The sequence below is a fragment of the Microcaecilia unicolor genome, chromosome 1 (genome assembly GCF_901765095.1).
Source record: "Microcaecilia unicolor chromosome 1, aMicUni1.1, whole genome shotgun sequence".
In the NCBI taxonomy this organism is placed as follows: Eukaryota; Metazoa; Chordata; class Amphibia; order Gymnophiona; family Siphonopidae; genus Microcaecilia; species Microcaecilia unicolor.
Window position 1 is genome coordinate 506,308,621 of NC_044031.1, and position 6,944 is coordinate 506,315,564.

The window sequence follows — 6,944 nt, forward strand, 5'->3', positions numbered from 1 at the left end:
TAGGGCTATGGTAGTGGGGAGTGGGTTTTGGGGGGCTCAGCACCGAAGGTAAGGGAGCTATGCACCTGGGAGCAATTTGTGAAGTCCACTGCAGTACCCACTAGGGTGCCCAGTTGGTGTCCTGGCATGTGAGGGGGGGACCAGTGCACTATGAATGCTGGCTCCTCCCACGACCAAATAGCTTGGATTTGGTCGCTTTTGAGATAGGCGTCCTCGGTTTCCATTATCGCCGAAAACCGGGACGACCATTTCAAAAACAACCTAAGGACAACCATCTCTAAGGTCAACCTAAATTTCATGATTTGGGCGTCCCCGACCGTATTATCGAAATGAAAGATGGACGCCCATCTTGTTTCGATAATACGGGTTGCCCCGCCCCTTTATGGGGCCGTCCTTCGTGGACGCCCTCATGACAACTTGGGCGCCCCGTTCGATTATGCCCCTCTAAGCCAGATAGTAGAAGATCTTCCAAACAGGCACTTTCTAACTATGATTAGGTAAGGAACTTAGGAATGGACTTAGAATATACAGTAGGAGAAAAAAAGGGAAGATAATGAATAAAGAAATCCAATCAGAATTTAAAAAATAGAAGGGTCCAGTTTTGTACTGGACTTGGAGAAAAAAAGGTAAGATGAGGCCATCAACAAAGGTGAGTCTTTGGTTGACAGGTACATTAAATTATGAAGTGAGATTTACGCTATGGTATATCACAGAATTTGATGTTCACTAAATTCATAATGTAATGAATTACTGATTGTAGCAGGCAACATTCTTGAATGAGTATGACCAGAATCATCCCATAACAGACAGCAGACACCAAGGGGTTGTTTTTCAAAGCAATGGATGTGTCACAAAAAGGCCATCTGTCAAAAAAACATCCAAGCTGCAATTTTGGAACAGCAGAATCTGGACATCCTACACTGCAGTTCATCCAAAGAACAAGAGGGCGTGTTTTGGGTGGGACTAGGGAAGGGCCAAAATTAGGACATCCAACAGCGATAATAAACTGGAAGAAACATCCAAGATGGCATTTATTCAGAGAAATGGAAGGCATTTTATGGTGTCCCACAGGGTTCTCCTCTTTCACCAATACTTTTTAATTTACTTATGCAATCTCTTGGTAAGGTGTTAGATCACTATGATTTTACTCATTTTATTTATGCAGGTGATATTACTGTTTTTCTGCCTTTGTCATCATTTTGGCTAAAAACTCTAAAACACATTCAAAAGTATATGGAATTAATAGAGAATTGGATTTTAGTTCACCATCTTAAAATTAACAAAGATAAAGCTAAATTTCTAAGGTTGGGAGCAAGTAATGCTGCAAGGTATATTCCTGATTTTACCACTGATGGCAATGTTTTTTCATTGGATTTACACTCAAACGTTTAGGGGCTAAGGTAGATAATATGCTAACAATGCAACATCATGTACTTTCAGTGGTGAAATCATTTTATATATACACACAAGAAGCTGAAGTCTATAAAAAAAGTATTTCAGATGAGACAGGAGACACTTCAACTTGGCACAACTTTTTACCTTAAATATCCTTGTAAATGTTTAATCTCCTGTCAAGCTGTGACATATGTTTACTTTGATCCTGACCAATTGTCATCTTTTTTAACATCTAAGAGAGCTCCTAGTTAAGTAAAGTCGAATAGAAACTCGTCTGTATCTCAAAATTTGATGTATAAAGTTTATTACCTGTTTTCTCCTATTTAGGAATCTTGGACTCCTGTTGTGGACTTTAAATGAAGCTATAATATTTAATTTGTGTTATGAATAATATCTTTAGATTTAATTGTAATAGTGGATTTTTCTTTACAAGTTTATACTTGTTTACTATGTATAAACACGATAAATAAAATATATATAAAAAAAGTATTTCACTAAGGATATCTTTAGGGTTTTCGTTCAGTCATTTCTGCTGTCTCGGTTTGACTACTATAACTGTACCCTGACAGGCTATTCTAAGTTCTGATTAATCGGTTACAAATCATTCAAAGTGCAGCAGTTAGGCTGATTTTAGTTTAACCAAATTTGGTTAGGGGTTACTATTCTAGGCTTGCACTGGTTGCCGATTTCGGCACAAATCCACTTTAAACTGTGTGCTATGGCTTTCAAAATTCTGTGAGGGGAAGCCCCTCTATATATTATGAACGTGTTGATATGATGCTACCTCAAGATATAATACTCGGCATCAGTTGTTCTCGCGTTTTCCAAAAGCTACCAAGCTACAGTCAATTAGACACTTCACTGCATCATGACAGTACCAAATGGCAGAAATTTGGAATTCAATACCTTTATTTCTCAGTGAATGCAAACATTACTTAAGTTTCAGGAAAAATCTGAAGGTTTTGTTTTTCCACAAATATGGTCTCTTGAATTTGAATCTTAATTAATTTGATTACTATGCATTCTCTAACTTACTGTCTATTCTATGATGTACTTCCTGGACGCAATGGTTTGGCTTCTTGAAGATGTAATCCACCCTGAACTGTGAAGGTAGTGTCAGAAAAGAAGACATGATATAACATAATGTCTAAAAAGAAGGACATTTTTATTTAGACCTGTTTCAGTCACATCTAGGGTACAGAAAGCAGATGACCACTGGAGGGATTAAGGCATGACCTCTTGTCAATCCCCCAGTAGTTGCTCTCCCCCTCCCTCTCTGCTGAAAGTGAAACTGGAAAGGAATACCAGGATCTATGACAGTATCAGGTATTTTGTAACCATTCTGAACAAAGCAGAAAGCAGGTGACGTTTAATGTGAGCAAGTGCAAGGTGATGCATGTGGGGAAAAAAGAGCCCGAATTATAGCTGCGTCATGCAAGGTTCCACGTTAGGAGTTACGGACCAAGAAAGGGATCTGGGTGTCGTCGTCGATAATACACTGAAACCTTCTGCTCAGTGTGCTGCTGCGGCTAGGAAAGCGAATAGGATGTTGGGTATTATTAGGAAAGGTATGGAAAACAGGTGTGAGGATGTTATAATGCCGTTATATCGCTCCATGGTGCGACCGCACCTTGAGTATTGTGTTCAATTCTGGTCGCCGCATCTCAAGAAAGATATAGCAGAATTGGAAAAGGTGCAGCGAAGGGCGACTATATTGATTGCGGGGATGGGACGACTTCCCTATGAAGAAAGACTAAGGAGGCTAGGGATTTTCAGCTTGGAGAAGAGACGGCTGAGGGGAGACATAATAGAGGTATATAAAATAATGAGTGGAGTAGAACAGGTGGATGTGAAGCGTCTGTTCACGCTTTCCAAAAATACTAGGACTAGGGGGCATGCGATAAAACTACAGTGTAGTAAATTTAAAACAAATCGGAGAAAAGTTTTCTTCACCCAACGCATAATTAAATTCTGGAATTCGTTGCCAGAGAATGTGGTGAAGGCGGTTAACTTGGCAGCAGGGCCGTGCCGATGCGGTAACCGAGGTAAGCGCCGCAGTGGGGCGCCCACCTCTGGAGGGCGCCGCCGCTGTGCTTACCCTCGCCCCGCGCCGCCAAGGCCTTTAAATCTTTTACCTGGGTCGCAGCAGCGTCAGTGAAAGCGCTGCCGACCAGCAAGGGCGGGGCGGTGGGGGCGGTCCGCCCCGGGTGTCATCAGAAAGGGGGGTGCCGCCGCTCCCGCTGCTCTTCTTCCTGGCACCCCCCCCCCCCCCCGCACCAGCCCTTTAAAAATAAATTGCCGACGCGAATAGCAAGCACAGCACCTCGTGTGCAAGTAAAAGAAGCGGATCCGATCATCTCATTGGGCCTTCCCTCACTGTCCCGCCCTCCTCTGACGCAACTTCCTATTTCCTCTAGGGCGGGACAGTGAAGGAAGGCCCAATGAGATGATCGGATTCGTTTCTTTTACTTGCACACGAGGTGCTGCGCTCCCTATCGCGTCGGCAATTTCTTTTTAAAGACTAGGTGGCAGGGAGAAGACGAGGCAGGGTGAGGGTGGGGGACAGATGGGGTGAAGGTGGTGGGGGGGGGGACTCGGATAGCAGAAGGGACTGGGTGGGAGCCAGATGGGGTGAGGGGGACTCGGATGGGCAGAAGGGACTGGGTGGGAGACAGATGGGGTGAGGGGGACTCGGATGGGCAGAAGGGACTGGGTGGGAGACAGATGGGGTGAGGGTGGGGGGCACTTGGATAGCAGAAGGGACTGGGTGGGAGCCAGATGGGGTGAGGGGGACTCGGATGGGCAGAAGGGACTGGGTGGGAGACAGATGGGGTGAGGGTGGGGGGCACTTGGATAGCAGAAGGGACTGGGTGGGAGACAGATGGGGTGAGGGGGACTTGGATGGGCAGAAGGGACTGGGTGGGACATGGATGGGGTGAGGGTGGGGGCACTTGGATAGCAGAAGGGACTGGGTGGGAGACAGATGGGGTGAGGGGGACTCGGATGGGCAGAAGGGACTGGGTGGGAGACAGATGGGGTGAGGGGGACTCGGATGGGCAGAAGGGACTGGGTGGAAGACAGATGGGGTGAGGGGGACTTGGATGGGCAGAAGGGACTGGGTGGGAGACAGATGGGAGAAGGGGCATGGATCTGGAACTGGGGTCTGAAAAGTGAGCAGGAAGGAGAATGGGGTCATGCCTGGGGCAGGGGTGGATGGGAGAATCAATGGATCTGGAACTAGGGGCAGCCGCAGGTGGGAACTAGGAGCCGAAAAGAGGGGGCAGTGAGAGAGGGGGGATAGATCCTGGATGGAATGGGGAGTGAGAGGGAGGGCAGACCCTGAATGGATGGGAGGGGGAAAGAGAGAGGGCAAATGGTGAATCGAAGGAGCAGAGAGAAAGGGCAGACAGTGGATAGAAGGGAGTGAAAGAGCAGACAGTGGATGGAAGGGGCAAAGATAGAGGGCAAATGCTGGAGGGAAAGGAGAGAGAGAGAGCAGATGGTGGATGGAAGGGGGAGAGAGAGATGGCAGACTGGGGCAGATGGTGGATGGAAGGGGCAGAAATAGAGGGCAGATGTGGATGGAAGGGACATTAGAGAGGGCAGACACTGGATGGCAGAGAGAGAGCGAAGACAGATGCTGGATGGAAGGAAGACGGTGAAAAGAAGATGAGGAAAGCAGAAACCAAAGACAACAAACTGTAAATATATATTTTTATTATTTTGCTTTAGGATATAGTATTTAGCTGTGTTAATAAATGTTTATAAATAGAACATGTAAATAAGGTAATCTTTTTATTGGACTAATTTTAATACATTTTGACTTAACTTTCAGAGAACAAAACCCCCTTCCTCAGATCAGGATAGGATACTGTAACAGCACTATACTGTATTGACCTAAGGAAGGAGATTTTGGCCTCTGGAAGCTAAATGTATTAGTCCAATAAAATGGTATTATTTTATTTTCTGTATTTGTTTTATTTCTATTTGTTAATTTGTAAAGTGGTGATTGGTATTTGTTAGTTTTTTCAAATTTACATCTGCTGTCTTTATATTTTGCACAGCACTAGGAGACATTTTCTGTTTCTGTGGTGTTGCATTGTATGCAGAGTCTGGCATCGGGGGTTCAGTTTAATTTTTGTCTAAATAGAAAGTTTATGATTACTTATTCTATAGTGGATTAGGGTGTATCTGTGTTTGTGAGAAAGACATGGCTTTCAGTTGGCATTGACTGTGCAGGATCGACGATCTGTACTATTCTGTCTGGTTTCGTTTTACAATAGGTGAATTGATGTTCTAGTGCTCACTGTAGTGCTTAAGATGCTTTCCTTTTCCTTGTGTGACTCGTAGAAACGACTGCTTATGGTATGGTAAAATTGCTCTATAGGTCGTGAGTGTTTTGTATTCTCGGTATGCCTAGTACTGGATTGGGGGGGGGGGGGGTGGTAAAAGACCGGCCCCGGGTGTCAACTACCCTAGCTACGCCACTGCTGCCGACGTCTCCCTTCCCTTGCACTCGTTGGTTCCCTCAGTGTCCCGCCTTCTTCTGACGTCAGAAGAAGGCGGACACTGAGGGAACCAAGAGCGCAAAGGGAAGGGAGACGTCGGCAGCGCTCCGCTTTCACTGACGCTGCTGCGACCGGAAGTAAAAGATTTAAAGGCCCCAGGGCGCGGAGGGAAGGGCAGAGAGGCATGGATGGGAGGGCAGAGAGGCATGGATGGGAGGGCAGGGCCCAGGGAGAGGACAAATTGCTGGAAGGGGAGGGGAGAGAGGATTGCTGGCTATGGATGGAGGAGGGAAGGGCAGAGAGGGACAAGGATGGACATGGGGGCCCAGGGAGAGGACAAATTGCTGGAAATGGAGGGGAGGGGAGAGAGGAGGATTGCTGGCTATGGATGGAGGAGGGAAGGGCAGAGAGGGACAAGAATGGACCTGGATGGGAGGGCAGGACCCAGGGAGAGAGGAGAAATTGCTGGAAATGGATATAGAGCAAGAAATGAAGAAGAAAGGAGAAAAGTAAAGAAATAAATGGAAAGGAAGCCCTGGAAAAGGAATTAAGAGGACAGATAGCAGCAGAATTAGATACTGGACCAGCATGATTGAAAAAAGAAAGTCACCAGACATCAAAGGTAGAAAAAAATTATTTTATTTTCATTTTAGCGTTTGGAATATGTCCACTTTGAGAATTTACATCTGCTATCTTATTTTGCAATGTATACCAATTTGTTTCTAAGAATATTGCTGACAATTCCTTTCAGTGTGGCAAGTGGTGAGCGATCATTTTCATGGGGGGGCGTGATCATTTTCACGGGGGGGGGGGGGGGGGGGGCGCCAACTGATAGTCTGCAGGGGGGCGCCAGAGACCCTAGGCACGGCCCTGCTTGGCAGAGTTTAAAAAGGGGTTAGACGGTTTCCTAAAGGACAAGTCCATAAACTGCTACTAAATGGACTTGGGAAAAATCCACAATTCCAGGAATAACATGTATAGAATATTTGTACGTTTGGGAAGCTTGCCAGGTGCCCTTGGCCTGGGTTGACCGCTGTCGTG

At 45.9% G+C, this 6,944-nt stretch overlaps 1 protein-coding gene across 1 annotated transcript in view; it reads right to left on the reverse strand.

The window, feature by feature from the left end:
• The window catches only part of LOC115477907 (25-hydroxycholesterol 7-alpha-hydroxylase), a 337,896-nt gene that overhangs the window by 14,226 nt on the left and 316,726 nt on the right, over positions 1–6,944 (reverse strand). The gene's annotated exons all lie outside the window — the stretch shown is intronic.